Consider the following 21878-nt stretch of genomic DNA (forward strand, 5'->3'; position numbering starts at 1 on the left):
GGGATGATTCGTATGACAAGGTTGCGTGTTTGTAAATGTTTTATTGCCAACATGTCTGTTTGTACTGAACGCAAAATTTTTGTGTGTTTTTGATTCCAATTAGAAGGTTTGAAATCAGGTTTGATTAATTCGTAGAGAGGTTTAACCCTTTCTGCGTAATTTAGAATGTATGTTCTTCCGAAATTTAGGAATCCTAGAATTGACTATGAGTTTTTCAGCGTTTTTGGAGGGTGGAACAGCGCACATTTTCCTAAAAAGTTTACTGCCAGGCTTTTGTCTTCACTTCAAAGTTCATATCCTAAGTAAGCATGGGCGGATCTAGCGGATCTCGCGTACGCGAATTTGCGTATTTACGGATTCGCAATCCGCAAAATCCGCGAACTCTCGCGGATTAGCGGATTTTTATGTTTTTTGTGTTGGCGAGCGTTCGCGAGGATTTGTTGACCATTTCGCAATTGCGAACTTACTTTTCGGCTCGCAACGGCCGTGACTATGTTGTTTCTACGTCTGGTTTATCATCACAGGTTCACAGCACCCTCTGTTTCACCACTGCCACCCTCTGGTACACCCATGCCACCCTCTGGTACATCCTCACTGCCACCCATTAGGTTTGTTTATCACTGTAGATTATGGGGGTGAAAAAAAGCAAGCACACCTGCTCTGCTTCAACTGCCATGAATTAATTTGGGGTTGATTAATGTGTCAGTGATTTTGAAACTTCCAGTCTGGCTGGCACCTGCTTCCTTCCTTATCTGTAATTTGCTTTCTGTCGCAGTGCAATTTTTTTTCACAGGACCTTTATGGTCTACTTGTAGCTATTCTATGAGCCTGCTGTTTGGGTCATAGCAGGGTCATAGAATAGTTGCAAATAGGCAACTGAACTCTGGAGGGGCCCCTCAGGAAGCACTAGAGTGAATGGTTACTAATGTTAAGTTTGAACTTTTGCACCTGCTGATTGCTTTCAGTTTTGCTAAAATCGTTTTTCTGCAATTTCGCGCGATTTGCGGGGCGCGAATCCGTGCGAGATCGATTTCGGAAGCCGCGAATTCGTGCGAATACACTTTTTTTTTCGCGGCGTGTATGTTTGCGTGTTTTTTTCCGTGTTCGCAAGGCGCTTGTAGCGATACGTTTGCCAAGTTACCCTAGCGGTCGTACACGGGCGCGGCCATCTTGTTTGCGTGACGTAATTCCGTTTCCGGCTGCTATGTGTAATCTCGCAAAGTGTGCGGCTCGCTAGTACAATTTCGCGCGTGATCGTGAGGAAAATCTCGCGCGAACTTACCCACGCGGTCGTGAATGGGCGCGGCCATCTTGTTTCTCATTCATTGCTATGGTTCTGGGCATGCTTTCTGTATCCTCTCTGAATCTCTGCCATCCTTTGCTTGTTTGAAGTTTTTTTGATCTATTTTACTTATTATCTATCCCTCTATTTTTCTAGCTCTATATTTTTGTGTTTTCTGCTACTTTTTGTTAATTTTAAACTACTTTTTTAAACTCTTTTCTTTTCTTCTTCCCTATTCTATTTATTCTTTAATATTTAACTTCATTTCTGCCCAGACCATGGTAAAGGGAGCCGGGAAGCACCCTGAGAAGGGGAAGGGTCCCGCACCCCGTGCGGGCGTTTGAGGGGGGAGAAAGTGACAGCCCGGGAGATTTTTAGTGCGGAGGAGGTGGCCGCACTAATATTCCACGTCCAGCGCCGCCTCCCCAAGACCATCCTGGGAGGCGGCAAGATCGCAACCGGCTACGGCATCCAGGAGCGCCGGAAGCGGTGGGAGAAGGTGTGCCGGGCCATGTTTAAACTCTCTGGGGTCCGGCGCACCTATAACCAGGCCACCCACCGCTGGACGGATGTCATGGACCGGGAACGCGACTTGCTGGACGTGCTCGGCGTAGAGGTCCCCGGGCTTGGTGAGTAGTAGTAGCTATTTCTAGCTATTTCATCACTACTCTGTTTTATCCGGCTCTGTTATTTGCAAATCTTTGTTCTTTACCAAGAGCAATAATGCTGCCGATTACATTGTAGGTAAATTATATTTCAAAATCTTCTATGCATTTCAGGTGCACTGCTCTCCTTCTCAGTAGCCTTGCTACTATGCTTATTTGTTTTGTATTTTGTGTTCATTTCATTGGCCTGAGAAATTATGTATGAGTGTAGTGTAAAGAACTGCATAATGCTAGACACTAAGGGTCATATTTTCAATTACCGGCGCATCGCTGCAAAGTAGCAGGGATGCGGCAGTAATTGTGTGCCTTGCCACCACCACCACCCATGGGCCCAAAACGTCACAGAAGCCTTACGCATCTGTGCCGTAAAGGCGGCGCATTGCTGGAGTTGCGTGCCAACGATGGCGCAGCTCCAGCAATGCTCTGGGGTGCCCTATCTCCCCAATGCTGCACCAAGCCGTATGTCGGCTTCAAGCAGGCGCAGGGTTTGAGTCACGCATCATTGTCCTAAAAGTGACTGATTGACATCTTGTAGATTTCCCTCAGCCACTTTTAGGATTCGTTCCTGCACAGGAACGCCCTCCCTTGCGCCGGAACGCCCCCTGATGGCGTAGGGCTTTACAACGTGATGCATCTCCCATATGCGTCATTTTTTTTTTATATACGCCGCACCATGGCGCCTCTTTTGTTCTGCCGCTGCGTCACAAAAGTCACGCAACAATGGAGGAAAATGAGCCGCAAGGGACTTCAAAATCAGCCCCAACAGACTGAAGTCCAGTACTTCCTTTAGACACATGGCTATAAGAAGAAATAGTGGTGGTGGTCGGTGGATTGATAGTTTGAGTATTCACTGATCTGCAAGCATGATGGACTTTGTCTGTCACTTCGCGTGCTGCGGACTGCTGCCTGCCAGGCCTAGGCAAACCTTTTTAGTAGTCTGTTTAGTGAGTTACATAGGAACTTTCAAAGTCAACGGTCCGCAAATCAGGCAATACGAATAACGTAGTATACCACATGAGATTGGTCAATATATCCCGTGGAATAGTTGTCTATCTATTTGCTATTTCGCCAAAATATTTTGTTATTGTTCTTTTGAAATTTTTGATTTGGTTGACAAATATCATCCATGTTTTCTGGTCTTTCTTTCTTTCATGTTGTACATCAGCTCCCCCCAAAGGCAAGAGGACAAAGGAAGAGGAGGGTGCTGTTCAGGAGGATGCAGGCCAGGATCGGGCAGGCGAGGTCTCCTTTGCTGGCCCCAGTAAGTTTTAATTGCAATATAGAGTACCTATTTTTTCCTAGCGTTCCTCATTCGATTTTTTCTAAATCGTCTTTGATCTTCTTGTAGACTGGATCTAAATTCTTATCCTGCCTCGACTATGACTCCCTGTGGTATTACTAGATTATTCTTATTAGTCTGTCTGTGTAGCTAACTAAGATTGCACATTTGGCAATTCCATTGGACTCCCATTCTAGTCAGCAATAGCTCTATGCACTGAGTGCAGTCCTCTGGGATTGTCCATAATGTCTTTTCAAGTCTTCTAAATGTTTATGCTTTGACAATTGCCAACAATAAAAACGTGAATGACCACCAAGAAAGAATAAGACACTACTTTACTTTTGGTTGGGATAGGAGGACAATCCATTCTACTACTATTGCAGGGACAAATCTGCACAAACCGAACTATGAACACTAAATAGTGCATTGTTTATCAATTATAATAGGCATAGGTAGACTTTCTTTCCACATACCTCAGTGATATCAGACTTTGAAGAACCTCCAATCTCCTTACTGACTAGATAGTGTGGCAGAGTCATTTAGCTCCCAAAGTCACCGATGATTGATCCCCAATGATGATTAGATTATCCAACGCAGGACAAGAGTACGGAGTCAGAGTCAAGAAGTGTCAGAGGCACTCATGCTTGCAAAAATTCCAAAACCTTTAGCTCATCCACTCTAGTCTGGAGGACCAAAAACCACAGAGTCTATTTAAGTTTAAAAGCTTTATTAAAAGTAAACACATTTATTAAAATCAACTTTGTCATAAAAGTAAACGTTTAACTGAAAATGGAAAGTGCTTAGTGCTAAGGATTAATTGGACACATTTCTTGTGGTCGAGCTGAGCTCTCACCTGGTTTGAACTTGAGCTTGACCCTGATCGTGTTCTTAGAAGTCAAGCTTCTGTGAGGAGAAAAAGTGGTGTGTGTTAAAAATAAAAAGCAAGCATTCATCAGTTGTGCCAAAAAGTGCAGCAAGACAACAGCCTTCCCTGGAAAAAGGGACATTTTTACTTTAGAGTAGACAGTTACAAATTATTTAATTGTATTTCGTTTTTTTAACATTTCTTTATTCCTCCTAGACCAAATATTATATAGTAGTGAGTGGTGTATTCTAACATTCTTAAATGTACTTTGTAGGTGGAACATCTGGTGGCGGGGCCAGCGCGGAGGTGGTGGTGTTGGAGGAGGACTCTGGGGAGGAGGCGGTGCAAGTGCCGGACGTTCCTGTGAGGGTTCACACGGTGGTGGCGGGAAGAGGTAAGCTATATATTCCTTACTTATTGAGATTGAAGACTGCATAGTGTGCTTTCTGCACGGGTGTATTATAAATCAACCAGGTAGTAGCCTCCTCTAAATGTACTTCGACTTAGCTGTAAAGTTTTTGGTGAGAAGAATCCCAATAAGATCTTAGATGAACTTGATGGATGGGATGAACGAAAAAGCGAAAGAAGGGTGTAAGTAAGTGTGGAAGGACGAGAAATTTTATGATGGCTGGCAAAGAAGAATGATATGTGTTTGCTTGGTCCCCGAGGTGGCTGGGAAGGAAAGAATATGGTATGGTGCATGGCTGGGTCAATGATGAAGCAAGGATGGGTGGAAGGAGAACAGCCTGGGTGGGTGAAACAGAAACTGTATGTGTGCATATACTTTGAATGGATGGATGCCTGGAGCATGGTATTATCTGACTCTTAGATAGCATATGTGTATCTAGAGAGAGTAGATGGTCACTGCACTGGATGAACTAAGCGTTACCTTGAAGAGCATGTAACACCGCACCCGCACGTCCGTTCCAGTGTAGGGAAGGCAAGGAAAAGAAGTTGTAAATTTGTCCAAATACTACCATGAATAGTAGCAGTAGTTTGTATTGCAACTGCAAGCACAGCATATATCCGGTTATTACGGTGGACACTCCGTACCTCTCTTAATAACTTTAGTTTCGTAGTAGTACGTCATTCATGTGTGGGTGTATCACTGTTCACTCAATAATAAGCAAAGCACCTAAAGTCATCCCATATGTCATCAAATACATCCCATGTGAAGTGATAGATAATCAAATTATTTAGCTTCTTCATTTTCCTTTTCTAGTACTCATTTGCACTGTAGGGTGAAAGCTAAATTAATTAAGCAGTAGCCCTTGTAACAGAGTATTCTCAGTGCCACCCGTAATAGAAAAGTAATAGCTTCACCACCTGCATGTACTGGACCGGTACAGTAACGCAAGTCTGTCTCACTCATCATGGTGTGCGTCTGTTTTTCTCGGGTGCAAGTTCACTGCGCTGGCATTCTGCCGGCTTGCATAAGATAACGTACCAATTTTCCTAAACAAGAGAGAAGAAGAAGAAGAAGACTGGTGTACTGTCATAGTCGACTGTAATGGAAGTCCATAGTGGTCGTAGAATTTGTTCATTAAACTCCCACTGTTAGAGCAAGGATGCAGAAGTGGGAGGTTAGATAGATACTGTCCTCAATAGTTATGTACAGTGCTTTCAATTTGCTACTTGTACTGTGACACAACTTTCGGCTCAATCACTTTGTGTTATTAATGTTAAGGAGCATTGGTTACAGACTATGTCTTTCTTTCTTCATATAGTTGCTCCTTCCAAATCGACATCACGGAGGGAGCAGGCTCGAATGGCCCGGCAACGGAGGCTGGATGCCACTGTCGCCGAATATCGGCGGCTGGTGGCCCTGGAGGAGGAGGACACGCAGCCAACCGGTGGAACCACAACATCCTCCACTGGGACAGCTGCATCCTCCTCCGTGCCCCCACGGGCTGCCAGCCAGCGCAGTGCTCCAGCGGTACGGAGCCGGGCTACCAAATCCAACCGCCACTGCCGAGCAGCAAAGACATCAGCTGCCCCCCACAGGAGTTGCAAGGCACGCCAACGCCGCTTATCCCTCAGAGTGTCCTACCTGGAGCAGGAGGTCCATAGCTACAAGAACTTGGTGGAGGGCCTCCGCTTCGACCATGCCACCCTCCGCAAGGAGTATGATGCCCTGGCCGCTAAATTCAACAGCACCCTCCAGTAGTGTAGTGTCCCTTGCCCTTTTTTTAGAGACTTTTGGGGGGTGGGATTTGGGAGTTGGGTTCTTTTTGGGACTTTTGAAAGACAATCGTTGGGGTTAGGGAGGGTCTTGAGGGAGATTATTTTGTTAGGGCTACATAAATATACTTTTTTAATTTTTATCTGACCATACCTGTTTTTTACTGCTTTTGAGTCTGGTGGGTGGGGGTTTAACAGTAAGTTTGTTTTCCTGAAGAGTCCTAGGACTTTACTAGTACTACCGTCAATCTCTCGTCTAGTCCTAATACTCCATTATACTACCTCCCACCAAACGCTTATCTTACCTGTAATTTGTGTTTGAAAGTAGGGCTAGGCCCAGGGCTGGCTCCACGGGAAATGGCGATTAAGGTTGGCAATCCTGGGCGGATGAAATGTCCTCATTGTGGTGGTACTAGTGGTGTGACACAGTGGCAGTTGCATGCATATGGAAAAAAAGAAAACGAAACCTGGTTTGTCCTTACTGTAGCATTACAACGGTTACGGTACGATAGAGAATATAGCAGGTGACAGTACACTAGAACAGTGCCACAATGTAGCCTAACAAATGGTAAAGTATTGCAAGTATAACTAGTACTTGCGTTGAATTTATTTGACATTGGCTCCTAATACTACAAGAAATAGTACTGAAGCTGAGTAAGTCTAGAATATATCCTCGGATTCCTTCACCAGCCTGTTGCTATGACCTTATCCTCCCCAGCAAGTGTGTGGAATTATTGATGTCATTTAGTCACACATCAAGCAAAACCACACAGCCCGGGGGAAAAGGGTTAGGGTTTGGAAAATGGATGGGAATGGGGGTTTCTTTTTGGGTAGGTTTTGTTGAGAGAAGAAAAAAAAAGCACAGCATGGACAAACAATAATTGAAGATAAAGAAATCTTTGGGTACAAACTAAAGCTAACCACAAATCTTTTAAGTGACATAAAGGAAGTGCATGCCCTACTGCATGCATTGTTACTGAAAAGTAAGTTGTACTAGAATGCGACAGTACAGGGCTGCAGCGTTTTCACTAGCCTATCTCTGCACTCAGAGAAACACTTCTTACATTAAATTAGGTTTAAAAATTAGCCGAAGTAAAACCTATAGAATGGCTGTAGGGATCAATTTAGAAGCAGAGAGAGATCCAAGAAATGCAGTCACACTCATAGAAGAAATAATGGATACTGTATGTGTATGTTGTTGGAGTTGTCCTGTTGAATTTGGTAAGTAAGTTGCATGCAGCAAACAATTCCTCTTATTAGCGGCACTCCTCCATTCCAGCTGACGCTTCGTCCATCAATGTTGGTGACCATTGACAGAAGACACCCTGTCCACTGCCTGGCTGGCGGATGTTGAATTGCGGCTCGTTAATGTGAAGCCTGACTCCATCTTTTTTCCCCATTGCACAGACTGAAACCCGGCCTGTAATTATTGAACGGAAAACAGTAAGTGCTATTACAATACCACTGATAAATAAATATAAGGTATGTACGCTGTGTGGTGCAAAAAGTCACACTTTGATTTTCCTAATAGACAGTACAATATTTTTGAAAGTGCGTACTCTGTCTGAGTCACCTTTTGAAGGATAAATAAGTATGGCCAAATTAATTTAGCGGATCTTTCCCCTCAAGCTAGGTGTACTGTAAACTGTGTTTTAGAACAAAATTAGACCTTCCCAGCAGTGCTCCCACCCAGACCCTTACTAAAGCCAGTCGCAAAAATTTAGAAGACCCCCAACCAGATCCCAAAAAACGAGGCCTAGCAGAAAACTGGTGACAAAACGTACTTTGAAAGTAAAAGTAGGCCCAAATACCCCCTTACCCACCGTGGATTGTATTCAAACCACTTGCAAGCAAGCAAAAGTATCCATAGCCATCATCGCTCCAAGAGTGCTCTAAGACCCCAGAACTCATTTGCAAAAATCTACAACACCCCGAAACACATGCAATCCTGCTGCTAGGGCTAACCCTAACGAACCCTAAGTTACAAAAAGTGCCAAAAGGCTTTTCCTTATGGATTTTGTCCAAACCACTTCTATCCGGTATTAGACCTTCCCAGGAATGCCCAAAGACCCGCCAACCCACCCGCAAAAAAGCACGCGACTACACCCCCAAACAGCCAAAAAGCAAAATCTCATACTTACAATATCTCTCGGCCTTCGGTCCAAACGCGCTGTGCAGCTAGGTCATCATCATAACTCCTGTTTTCCACCACGGATTTCCTGAAAAGCAAATGCAATCTAGATTAGACTGTCACAGCAGTGCTCCGACAGAGACCCCGAAACCCACCCACAAACACCAGGAAGCCCCCCAAACAGGCCCCCGAAAACGCTACATTGAGCAAGATGTCAGAAGAAATAGCAAAAAAAAATTCTGCATGGATTTTGTCCAAACCACTTCTATCCGGTACTAGACCTTCCCAGGAATGCCCCAAGACCTGCCAACCCACCGGCAAAAAAGCATGCGACTACACCCCCAAACAGCCAAAAATCAAAATCTCATACTTACAATATCTCTCGGCCTTCGGTCCAAACGCGCTGTGCAGCTAGGTCATCATCATAACTCCTGTTTTCCACCACGGATTTCCTGAAAAGCAAATGCAATCTAGATTAGAATGTCGTAGCAGTGCTCCGACAGAGACCCCGAAACCCACCCACAAACACCAGGAAGCCCCCAAAACAGGCCCCCGAAAACGCTACATTGAGCAAGATGTCAGAAGAAATAGCAAAAAAAAATTCTGCATGGATTTTGTCCAAACCACTTCTATCCGGTATTAGACCTTCCCAGGAATGCCCCAAGACCCGCCAACCCACCCGCAAAAAAGCACGCGACTACACCCCCAAACAGCCAAAAAGCAAAATCTCATACTTACAATATCTCTCGGCTTTCGGTCCAAACGCGCTGTGCAGCTAGGTCATCATCATAACTCCTGTTTTCCACCACGGATTTCCTGAAAAGCAAATGCAATCTAGATTAGACTGTCGCAGCAGTGCTCCCAGACCCCAAAACTCACCCACAAACACCCGGAACCCCGCCAAAGAGCACCTCAAAGGCAAGCAAGTCTGCAAAAACGGCAAGAAATTTCCGCCTCATATTTGGTCCAAACCACTTTTATCCGTTATTAGAGCTTCACAGCAATGGCCCCAGAGCCCTCAACTCACCCGCAAAGAAGTAGAACACCCCCACAAGTGCTGAGTCTTTCTTCATTGGGCGTAATCCAGCCCTCTGATTTGAGGGAAATAGGAGTCTGGAGGAGGAGGATAGAGGAGCATGTTCTTCTGAACTTGTGAACCTAAGGAATGTACACTGCGGCACCTTCAAATCAATAAGCAAACAAGTGAAGACAGTTCTGCTGATGGGCTTGTTTTTGTCATTAGGTGATTAAAGTTTGAATTAAATTAACTGTGCAAAACAAAGAAAGACAGACACACAGGAATAAAAGTGAATAAGGACGAAAAAGAAAGTTATTCATTCATTGTCTCATTTTCAGGGCTCGGTGTCAGGGAATAAGAATAAGAGTTCGTCATCATACTCTGCGAATTCAGGCAGGATGCGGTCAGTGTCACCGAACAGAGAACAAATTCCCTCATCTACGTTGCTGTCCTCCTCGTCTTCATGCGGCGTGGTTTCTCGTACTTTGTAATCTGGTGGTATGAGGTGCTGATTCATCTTTATCATTGTTAACCTCTCCAAATTTTTGGGCGAGAGGCGGCTCCGTTTGGGAGTTACAATGCCACCAGCAGCACTGAAAACACGTTCAGAAGACACACTTGCGAGTGGGCAAGACAAGTAGTTTATAGCCAGGTTGGAGAGCTGTGGCCACAATTGTTTTTTCCCATGCCAATACTCCAATGGCTCACCATTAAGAAAGACCTCTGTTGAGTCATTCAGATAGTCCTGCACCATCGACTCAAGGTCCTCAACGGTTCCTCCACTTTGCTTACTTTTTGCTGTACCTGTGACCTTTTTTCGAGAACCATACCCAAGCCAAGATAGCCAATCCTCTTCAGCAGCCAATGTTACTCTTGTGTGTGGTGCAGATGATCCGGTTGCCGGTGTCTTTAACGGCTGAGAGGTCACTTGTGCCACAGCCACAGGTGCAGAAGTGGATTCTTTTGACTGGGGATGGCCTGCTGATGCTGATGCTGATGTACTGCCTTCTCCTTCAATATCCTGCCGTTCTTTTTCAAACCTCTTGGCTGACCTGGCTAGCCAAAGTTTGTACTTTTTAACATCTTCATCAGCAAAAGGAAAGAATGCTTGGCCTGCCAGCGCCTTTTTGTAGCGTGGATCCAGAATAGTAGCACAAATGTAATGCTGTTCTGAGTTGATCATTTTAAGACTTCATCACCACGTAGGCGCTCTAATAATTTCTCCGACAAAACAAAAGGGTCTTTGTTTTTTTCATCTTTTTCTAACTCAGAAGACACCGCCTTCAGTTGGTGCTCCAGCATGCACAACAATGGGATAGCTTTTCCCAAATTACAGTCCTCCTTGCTGACAGCACGCGTGAAGACCTCAAAAGGACGAAGCATTTCTGTCATGCTTTTAACTATGTCCCATTGCACCGCATCCATCCTCAGGTCCTTCTGAGCTGTACCCTGTTTTAAGAAATAGGGATTGAGTACCGTATACTGCTCATACAGACACTCATGCATGTAGAAGGTTGAGTTCCAACGTGTTGACACCTCCTGGATGAGTGCTTTCACTGGCATTCGACGTTGATGTAGCAGGCTGCTCAGATGCTTCCGGGCCTTAAAAGAATGGCTGAAATGGTTGCACATTTTTCGGCAGGTGGACATAACCTCGCACGCTGGACTGTCTTTATCACTCAAGAATTTTTGAACTACCAGGTTGATACAGTGCGCCAAACACGGCACTCTGAAATAGTCACCCAGCGCCATGGCCTTAACTACATTGGCGCCATTATCCGTGGAAACATAACCAATCTGGCGTTTTTTTGGGGACAGCCAGTGAAAGACCTTTTTGTTAAACTCGTCCAAAATGTTTCGTGCTGTGTGACGTTTCTCCAAGCCAAACATGGCTAGTGTTGCATGTTTCCGAGCAGCTTTAAAAACTTGGTCCGGGTCAACACCTGCGTTTAGCTTTGCTTTAACCCCTGAAAAAGAGACCCAGTGTGCAGTGATGCACATGTAATCAGCGCCTGCGCCACCGGTCCACATGTCTGTTGTCAGATGTATAGTGTGAACAGCACTCTTCTGCAAAGCTGCCCCAATCACCTCCAGCACATATTCATGTAGTGCTGGAACCGCAACTCGGGCAAAATAGAACCGGCTAGGAACCTTCCATTTAGGGCAGAGCGCTGCCACTAATTCTAGAAAACCTACCGCTTCTACAAAAGAAAAAGGGAGAAGGTCCAGAGCTAGCATTTTAGCCAGCTTAGTGTTATACAGACGCGTCAGTGGGTGGTTGCGTTCATATGGCGCGTCTGAACAAAACATGGTTCTAATGTTGCCCTGGACCAAGCATTTACGGGATGATAATGACTTCGTTGACCCAATTTTGCTCGCTGGTGAACTTTTTCGCATTGGTGTCTCACTCGCTCCAACACTCTTAGTGTGCCTCACATGGGGTGTGCTGCTGACAGGGGTACTGGGTGTAAGTGAAGTGTTTGACACGTCTTCTTCCTCCTCGTCATCATCAGATGAAACATCAACGTTTTCTTGACTTCCAATTCGGGCTTCCTTGATCTCCTTCAGGTGCGCAAACCATTGGACAGCGTGCTGTCTCCTAAGATGACCTCTCTGGCCTCCGGTACCATAGTTGGTACCAAACTTACCACGACTAACTGCAATCTTACAAATGCTACAAATGGCGAACTTTTCCCTTTTTGGGCAAACAGTAAAGAAGTCCCAAACTGGGGACTTGAATTGTCTGTGGGGGCCGGAGGAGGCGGCGATACTGGTGGTGGTGGTCATGCTGCTAATGCCAGATGAAGTGGAGGATGTGGATTGCCGAACTTTAGTACGTTGTGCACTTTCACCGCCACTAATTAAGGTCGAGGTGGATGGAGGTCCCTTCTTGCGAGAAAGAAATATGGAAGCGGTACTAGTTGGTGTACTACTTAACTCAAATGATTGTGGTGTTTCCACTGCCACCTCGTCGACAACATCATCATCATCATCACGCTCAGCAGCTCTTCGGGCAAGGGTCAAAATGTCTGTTTGCTGCATGCCCGCTGGGGCTGCAGTGACCTTTATGATGACTGGGTCGTCGTTGTCAGAGTCTTCATCAGCAGCAGTATCCGCCACTTCTTGTTGAGCCTCATCACACTCCATAACTCTGAGACTTTGGACGAGCTTCCTTTTACGCTTAACTACCTTTGTCAGATCAAGGTGTGCCGCACTCTCAGACGGCAGTGGTGCTGGTTTCCAATTTTGATCCGTATCATCAGAAGGAGGTGTGCTTGAAGAAGATGTAGACACCACCCTTGATCTCTTCCTTGCTAGGGGTGTGGAAGACAATGAATGATCATCAGGAGGAGTGGCTTCCTCAAATGATACCTCGCCCTGATTGTCGATTTCCTGATGTGCCCCTACTTCGGGAGGAACAACTATTGTGGGCACTTGTGACCCTCCATGCACCTCTGCTTGCGCATCTCCTTGTGCTGCCTCTCCTTCCACATGTACTTGGGCTTGTACTTGCACATGTGGTTTTTGTTGCGGCTGTGGTTGTTCAACACTCGTCAGATGAGTTACAACTACCTGTGTTGATTGAGGGACATTGCTGCTACTTTCTTGCGATGAGCCAACATCACTGGTCGATGGTGATTGAACAACTAGACTAAGTGCCTCTGCAGCAGTGAAGGGCTTGGACTTAAGTTGGCGTGGTGGTGGTGGTGGCACTGAGCCCAATGGAGCGGGGGTGCTGCTCCCAGCTTGGTCCCCAGCAGATCCCGCTGCTGCTGCAGGCATACTTTTTTTTTTACTCCCAAAAAAAGGGGCGGCCGGCACACCAGTCTCCTTGGTAACTTGCTTCTTCTGCTCCTTACTGGCAACTTTCTTGCTAGAGGAGCTACGGGTAACTTTTTTTGGGGCCATCTTCTTCAGAGCAGGTCAGAACAGCAGGCAGCAGTTGCACGAGTTGCAGAGTTGTCTGTGTCCAGACGTGACGTCACGTGACGTTATGCTGCACACACACACACCGCTGCAGGACTTCTTCCTGGCACTGGTGGTTCTCTTGAGTCTTGTGCACCTAAAAGCGATGGAAGACAGAGGAACATCAGTTCAGTTATACACCCCAAAAAATCGAAAAACACAGAAAAATCAGCACAATCCCATGCCATCCATGATGTTTACATTCAAGACACCCCACAGAAAGACTAGGCCCATGCAACACTCACTACCCCTGGGCATAAAGGTTGAAAGCTAAGCAAAATGGTTGCAGACCTAAGAACACTGCCTGCATTCAAAATGTCCGCCTGCATCCCAGCACATGGCCAGGGCCTGCCTGTTGCAGCACTCAAAATGGCCCCCACCCACATGGCCAGTCCCCATGAACACCCCAAAAAATCGAAAACCACACAAAAATCAGCACAATCCCAAGCCATCCATGGCCTCAATGATGTTTAAATTCAAGAAGACACCCCACAGAAAGACTAGGCCCATGCAACACTCACCACCCCTGGGCAAAGGGCCCCACCAGCACCCCCAAAAAAACGACAAAAACCACAAATATCTGCACAATCCCAGCCCATCCATGGCCTCAATGGTGTTTAAATTCAAGAAGATACCCCACAGAAAGACTAGGCCCATGCAACACTCACCACCCCTGAGCAAAGGGCCCCAACAGCAGCCCCAAAAAACGACAAAAAACCACAAAATTCAGCACAATCCCAAGCCATCCATGGCCTCAATGATGTTTAAATTCAAGAAGACACCCCACAGAAAGACTAGGCCCATGCAACACTCACCACCCCTGGGCAAAGGGCCCCACCAGCAGCCCCAAAAAAACGACAAAAACCACAAATATCTGCACAATCCCAGCCCATCCATGGCCTCAATGGTGTTTAAATTCAAGAAGACACCCCACCGAAAGACTAGGCCCATGCACCACTCACTACCCCTGGGCATAATGGATGAAAAGTAGGCAAAATAAGTGCAGGCCTCAGACACTGCCTCTCTTCAAAATGGCCCCTTGCACCCCAAGCACATGTTGCCTGTACCAGCACTCAAGATGGCCACCACCACCACCCACATGGCCAGTCCACATCAACAGTACACCCCAAAAAAAACGGAAAATACCCAAAAATCACCACAATGCAATGCCATCCAGGATGTTTACATTAAAGAGAGTGAGACCCCACAGGCACACTCAGTCCATGCACCACTACCCCTGGGCAAAAGGCCACACCAGCAGCCCCAAAAAAACGAGAAAAAACACAAAATTCAGCACAATCCCAGCCCATCCATGGCCTCAATGATGTTTAAATTCAAGAAGATACCCCACAGAAAGACTAGGCCCATGCAACACTCACCACCCCTGAGCAAAGGGCCCCACCAGCAGCCCCAAAAAACGACAAAAAAACCACAAAATTCAGCACAATCCCAGCCCATCCATGGCCTCAATGGTGTTTAAATTCAAGAAGACACCCCGCCGAAAGACTAGGCCCATGCACCACTCACTACCCCTGGGCATAATGGATGAAAAGTAGGCAAAATAAGTGCAGGCCTCAGACACTGCCTCTCTTCAAAATGGCCCCTTGCACCCCAAGCACATTTTGCCTGTACCAGCACTCAAGATGGCCACCACCACCACCCACATGGCCAGTCTACATCAACAGTACACCCCAAAAAACCTGAAAAACACCCAAAAATCACCACAATCCAATGCCATCCAGGATGTTTACATTAAAGAGAGTGAGACCCCACAGGCACACTCAGTCCATGCACCACTACCCCTGGGCAAAAGGCCACACCAGCAGCCCCCAAAAAAACGACAAAAAACACAAAATTCAGCACAATCCCAGCCCATCCATGGCCTCAATGATGTTTAAATTCAAGAAGATACCCCACAGAAAGACTAGGCCCATGCAACACTCACCACCCCTGAGCAAAGGGCCCCACCAGCAGCCCCAAAAAACGACAAAAAAACACAAGATTCAGCACAATCCCAGCCCATCCATGGCCTCAATGGTGTTTAAATTCAAGAAGACACCCCACCGAAAGACTAGGCCCATGCACCACTCACTACCCCTGGGCATAATAGATGAAAAGTAGGCAAAATAAGTGCAGGCCTCAGACACTGCCTCTCTTCAAAATGGCCCCTTGCACCCCAAGCACATGTTGCCTGTACCAGCACTCAAGATGGCCACCACCACCACCCACATGGCCAGTCCACATCAACAGTACACCCCAAAAAAACCGAAAAATACCCAAAAATCACCACAATGCAATGCCATCCAGGATGTTTACATTAAAGAGAGTGAGACCCCACAGGCACACTCAGTCCATGCACCACTACCCCTGGGCAAAAGGCCACACCAGCAGCCCCAAAAAAACGAGAAAAAACACAAAATTCAGCACAATCCCAGCCCATCCATGGCCTCAATGATGTTTAAATTCAAGAAGATACCCCACAGAAAGACTAGGCCCATGCAACACTCACCACCCCTGAGCAAAGGGCCCCACCAGCAGCCCCAAAAAACGACAAAAAAACCACAAAATTCAGCACAATCCCAGCCCATCCATGGCCTCAATGGTGTTTAAATTCAAGAAGACACCCCGCCGAAAAACTAGGCCCATGCACCACTCACTACCCCTGGGCATAATGGATGAAAAGTAGGCAAAATAAGTGCAGGCCTCAGACACTGCCTCTCTTCAAAATGGCCCCTTGCACCCCAAGCACATTTTGCCTGTACCAGCACTCAAGATGGCCACCACCACCACCCACATGGCCAGTCTACATCAACAGTACACCCCAAAAAACCTGAAAAACACCCAAAAATCACCACAATCCAATGCCATTCAGGATGTTTACATTAAAGAGAGTGAGACCCCACAGGCACACTCAGTCCATGCACCACTACCCCTGGGCAAAAGGCCACACCAGCAGCCCCCAAAAAAACGACAAAAAACACAAAATTCAGCACAATCCCAGCCAATCCATGGCCTCAATGATGTTTAAATTCAAGAAGATACCCCACAGAAAGACTAGGCCAATGCAACACTCACCACCCCTGAGCAAAGGGCCCCACCAGCAGCCCCAAAAAACGACAAAAAAACACAAAATTCAGCACAATCCCAGTCCATCCATGGCCTCAATGGTGTTTAAATTCAAGAAGACACCCCACCGAAAGACTAGGCCCATGCACCACTCACTACCCCTGGGCATAATGGATGAAAAGTAGGCAAAATAAGTGAAGGCCTCAGACACTGCCTCTCTTCAAAATGGCCCATTGCACCCCAAGCACATGTTGCCTGTACCAGCACTCAAGATGGCCACAACCACCACCCACATGGCCAGTCCACATCAACAGTACACCCCAAAAAAACCTAAAAACACCCCAAAATCACCACAATCCAATGCCATCCAGGATGTTTACATTAAAGAGAGTGAGACCCCACAGGCACACTCAGTCCATGCACCACTACCCCTGGGCAAAAGGCCACACCAGCAGCCCCAAAAAAAACGACACAAAACACAAAATTCAGCAAAATCCCAGCCCATCCATGGCCTCAATGATGTTTAAATTCAAGAAGACACCCCACAGAAAGACTAGGCCCATGAAACACTCACCACCCCTGGGCAAAGGGCCCCACCAGCAGCCCCAAAAAAACGACAAAAACCACAAAAATCAGCACAATCCCAGCCCATCCATGGCCTCAATGGTGTTTAAATTCAACAAAACAGTTGCATTATGCACCCATAACCAACCCTGGTCCTACTGGATACTGTGGCTGCCCACAGTATATTTTATTTAATGTTCTGAAAAAGTTTCAAAATTGAAGTTGCAGCAACTGTAATGCCCCAAACAAACTTACCTGTGAAAGTTGATTTCTAATCCAAAAGTGATCCAAAGAAAGTCAAAAAGGCCTCAAATCCAAATATCCAGCAGCACCCACAAAAAGTAATCCTTCCAGGTCAAGGTCCAAATGAAAGTGACCAGCACATGAAGAAAGCACTGGGAGGAGCCTGCTGGACAGGAACAGGAAGTTGGAGACTGTGGGGCACTTCCTTCCTCCCCCCCAAAAAAATGGACTCCTTGCAAAAACAAAGTGCATGCAAATGTCAATCTGAGGAGTGATTCTGATACAAATCATCATTTTCTGAAGGTGTATGCTGTTTGCTGGTGGATTTCTTGTGCAGAATTGCAAAATCTCTATTTCGCGAGTGCGAGATTGTTCCTGTCCGCCGCAACTACGTGTTCGCAATTGCGAACTCTCGCGAGGCGTGCTCTGCAAGGTGGCAAGCCGCGATTACGTATTCGCGGGCGCCAAACTCCCGCGGGATCCCGCAGCAAGATCCAAAATGGCGCAGCACTCGCAAAATATGATCGAGAAAAACAACTCGGCAAATGCTTAATGACGGAAAGTGAACTCCGTGCACCACGCCGCGCGCCGCAATATTGTATCACCAAGCAAAAAATCCGCCGCGAGCGAATTCACGGATTTTCGACAAATTCGCGAGAGTTCGCGGATTGCGAATTTGCCGAAAATCCGCAAAATCCGCGAGCGGAATGGATTTTACGCCCATGCTTAATCCTAAGAATAGGACGTTGAGGTGGGCAATTCTTGATTTTTTAAAGTTGAATTTATACCCCTTCAGAGGCAAATCCAAGTATTATGGTGTTCACCCTGGCCAAGTGCATGTACAAATCATCATCTGTAAGATAGATGTCATCGACATAAGATAATGCCTCATCATCATACGTTTGTAATAACTCTGTTACTCTGGCTGAAAATAATCCAGGACTGTTCCTGAATCCCTGGGGGAGATGACAAAAGTGACGTTGTGTCCCCATTATTGAGAAATTGGTCAAGTACCTGCATCGAGGTGCAATGTTTTGACAGAAGAAACCATTTGAAATATCTAATGTGGTTTTATATTTCTTGCGCACGATGATATTCATCAGTGCTGCACTGTATGCATTTTGTACTACAAAAGTTTTGCAACAAGAGTTTAAATGTCTGTAATCCAAAACTAGACGATATGTTTTGTCTGGTTTGGAGACAGGAAACAAAGGATTGTTCATTGATGAGGTGCATGTTTCAATCACCCCCTGGTATTCAAGTTGATCTAAGATCTCTCTGACTTGTTTTTTAGCTTCCTGCTTTACTGGGTAATGCCTCTGAGCAGTAGGTTAATTAACTGGATTTTATGGTGAGGCGATTCCTCATCCTATCCCACATGATTTTTATATAATGCTGGAGACTGGGCCACAGCCCATTTTCTGACATAGATGTATTTTTTATGAATCGGAATATGATTAGAGAAGGCTGGTATAATGATCTGGCACCGAACCCTATCAGCAAGCCTCCACGATGCCGGAATCCAAGAGAAGGCCCTGGCCTGGACCACATCCTTCCTCTCCGGCAGAACCCAGAGCGTCCGCCTCCCACCCTTCCGCTCAAAAACCACCAAGATCATCTGCGGCGTCCCACAGGGATCCTTCCTCAGCCTGACGCTATTCAATATCTACATGGCACCGCTCGCCCACGTCGCACGACAACACAACCTCAACATCATCTCCTACGCCAACGACACCCAGCTGATCATATCCCTCACCAAAGACCCCCACACCGCCAGAGCCAACCTCCACAGAGGAATGAAGGCCGTGGCAGACTGGATGAAGGACAACAGACTGAAGCTGAACTCAGACAAGACGGAGGTCCTCATTCTTGGACCCTCCCCATCAGCCTGGGACGACTCTCGGTGGCCCACATCGCTAGACGCAGCCCCGGAACCCACAGACAACGCACGCAACCTGGGGGTCATCCTCGACTCCACCCTTTCCATGACCAGGCAAGTCAACGCCGTCTCCGCGTCCTGCTTCAACACCCTCTGAATGCTCTGCAGGATCTTCAAATGGATCCCCCCGACACGAGAAAAACCGTCACCCACGCCCTCATCACCAGCAGACTCGACTATGGGAACGCCCTCTACTCAGGAACAACAACCAAGCTCCTGAGACGACTACAACGAATCCAGAACGCCTCGCACGACTGATCCTCGACGTTCCCCGACGCAGCCACATCACACCCCACCTGAGTGGCTTGCACTGGTTCCCCGTCAACAAGAGGATCACCTTCAAGCTCCTCATCCACGCACACAAAGCCCTACACAACACCAGACCAGCATACTTCATCAACCGACTCAGCTTCCACACCCCCACCCGAAGCCTCCGCTCAGCCAACCTCGCCCTCGCCACAGTTCCTCGCATCCGGAAAGCCACCGCTGGCGGCAGATCCTTCTCCTACCTCGCCGCCAAGACCTGGAACACTCTCCCCACCAGCCTACGACAGACCCAGGACCTGCTGGCCTTCAGAAGACTTCTCAAGACCTTGCTCTTCGATCAGTAGCAGCCCCCCCCCCAGCACCTTGAGACCCTCACGGGTATGTAGCTTGCTTTAGAAATGCTTTGATTGATTGATTGATTGATTGATTGATTGATCTCTTTGCCATGTGGGCACTCCCTTACAAATTCTGGTGGCCAGTCTTGTTCAGCCAGAAGGATGTCATAACCCTTTGATAGTTTTTCCCAAAAGAGTGCTTTTATTTTCCTAGTTATGTCCCCCTCTATCCTCAGTGTTAATTCGTATAACTAACACTAACCCTGGTGTTGGCAGTTTCAACCTGAATTTATTAATTCAGATCTACTGTCTCCAGGTGATCTTTCAGGATCCTGCGAGCTATGGTGACCTCTGCTGCGCTGTCCAGCATTGTCTGGGCCCACTCCCCGTTCTTGAGTTGTGTCCTCAAGATCCTCGGCATGTCTGATTTTAACACTTGCTACCTTCTTTTTGGAGAATTGAGTTTTCCTATTTTTTGGAACGTGTTGATCGTCTTTGGACTTCACGCGTTCTTCTTTGTGTTCTGATCGTCCTCTTCTTTCTGATTTCTTTGAGGAAGTCTGAAAGGCACGAGAGGAACATGTATCAGTATCTTAATATCTATCAGGTTTTCTCAAATTATCCCTATTTCTAAGGTTATATCTCTTTTCAGAGTGCTCCTTTTGAGGAGATCCACCTCTGGACTGAGAGCGCTTCTCTTTAGGAAGTGACTGTCTACTATTTTCCCATTTCTTTTTAGGAGTAGTTAGATTATTTTTGATGAAACCTTTTTCAGGATTTTCTGTTAGTTCGGGCTTTACAGGTTTCCCTCCCAAACTATCTCTTCCTAGTTCTTCATTGGATTTTTCAATAATTCTGGCAAGTTCATACGGTTGCTCAGTAACATTGAGTTCTTTTAATTTTTGACGGTTTGCCACAAAGTCTCCTTCACCTTTAATGTTAGCTAATAAGATAGCTTTCAGTAATTTCATACCAAGATTCAAGGCTGGTTCTGGTCCGTATTCATTTTGAATCTGTCTCAGGACGTCTGGTATTACCGCCATAGATGGGACACCATGTGTTTTTGTGTAGATTGAAGCAAAGACTGTACCCCAAGGGTCACAGTCCTCCACGTGTGGTGCTATCCTCATTGGTAAACAGATTGTTAGAATCCTGTGTTTCTCATGAGGTGTACTATCGGGAAATACTGCCTCTATTTGCGTAATTTTTTGGAGCTAACCAAAATGGAATTTGTTCCTTGTTTGCGGGCAACTTACCAATGACTGATTGTATAGTCTGTGGTGTAATTTTGTTTGTGTTCCCCTGATGAGGGGTGTGCTGTAGAATTCTTATAGCAGTTTGGACTGTTAAAGTCCGCATGACATATTGTACCAATTGTCTATGGAGTTTGATTAATTGTTTTAGCTGAGCTAACAGTTCTGGACCTGTCATTCTTTCAATGTCAGGATGTGGTGTATAGCTGGCTAGTACCCGCCATGTTGCTTCTGGTCTACCTAATGGACCGAGCCTGGTAATTTGATTTTGGTGTTGTGGGGCGCCTTTAAACCAGAGCTGATGCTCTTGGTAAGTTAGTGGAATTTCAACGTCCTCGAAAGGAGCGTATTCCGCTGAAGGTTCCTCCATCTTGTAGAAGTGGAACACATGTGTTGTTGGATTTGCTTGTGGAAAGATAATCCTTGATTAAAATACCTCTGTCTGCCGATATTCATGTGCCTGTATGACAAATATGACTCCACCTCCTCTTGCTGATAGGCCATTTTCCTTAAGCTTTATAGCTATGGCTTTCCATACGTTTTCCGGGATGATTATAGCATCCGCATCGTCATGTCGGAAACCTGTAGTGTCAAAACCTGTTTGGTTTGCATTTACTGCAGTTCCACTGCCCCCAGGATTGTCATCATCTGACATTTGTTTAAGAAGTTTGTAGAGCAAGTTTCAAGGAAAAAAAGATAAGGTGCACAATATTTTGGAACACTGTATCCTTCAACGTTGAACAAAACCAAAACTAATACATAGGATTTTTCGTCCTACTCAGTTTATGGCGGATATTTTTATCCTTTAACCCACTCCAGACGTC

Source organism: Lissotriton helveticus, chromosome 3_1, assembly GCF_964261635.1.
Source record: "Lissotriton helveticus chromosome 3_1, aLisHel1.1, whole genome shotgun sequence".
In the NCBI taxonomy this organism is placed as follows: domain Eukaryota; kingdom Metazoa; phylum Chordata; class Amphibia; order Caudata; family Salamandridae; genus Lissotriton; species Lissotriton helveticus.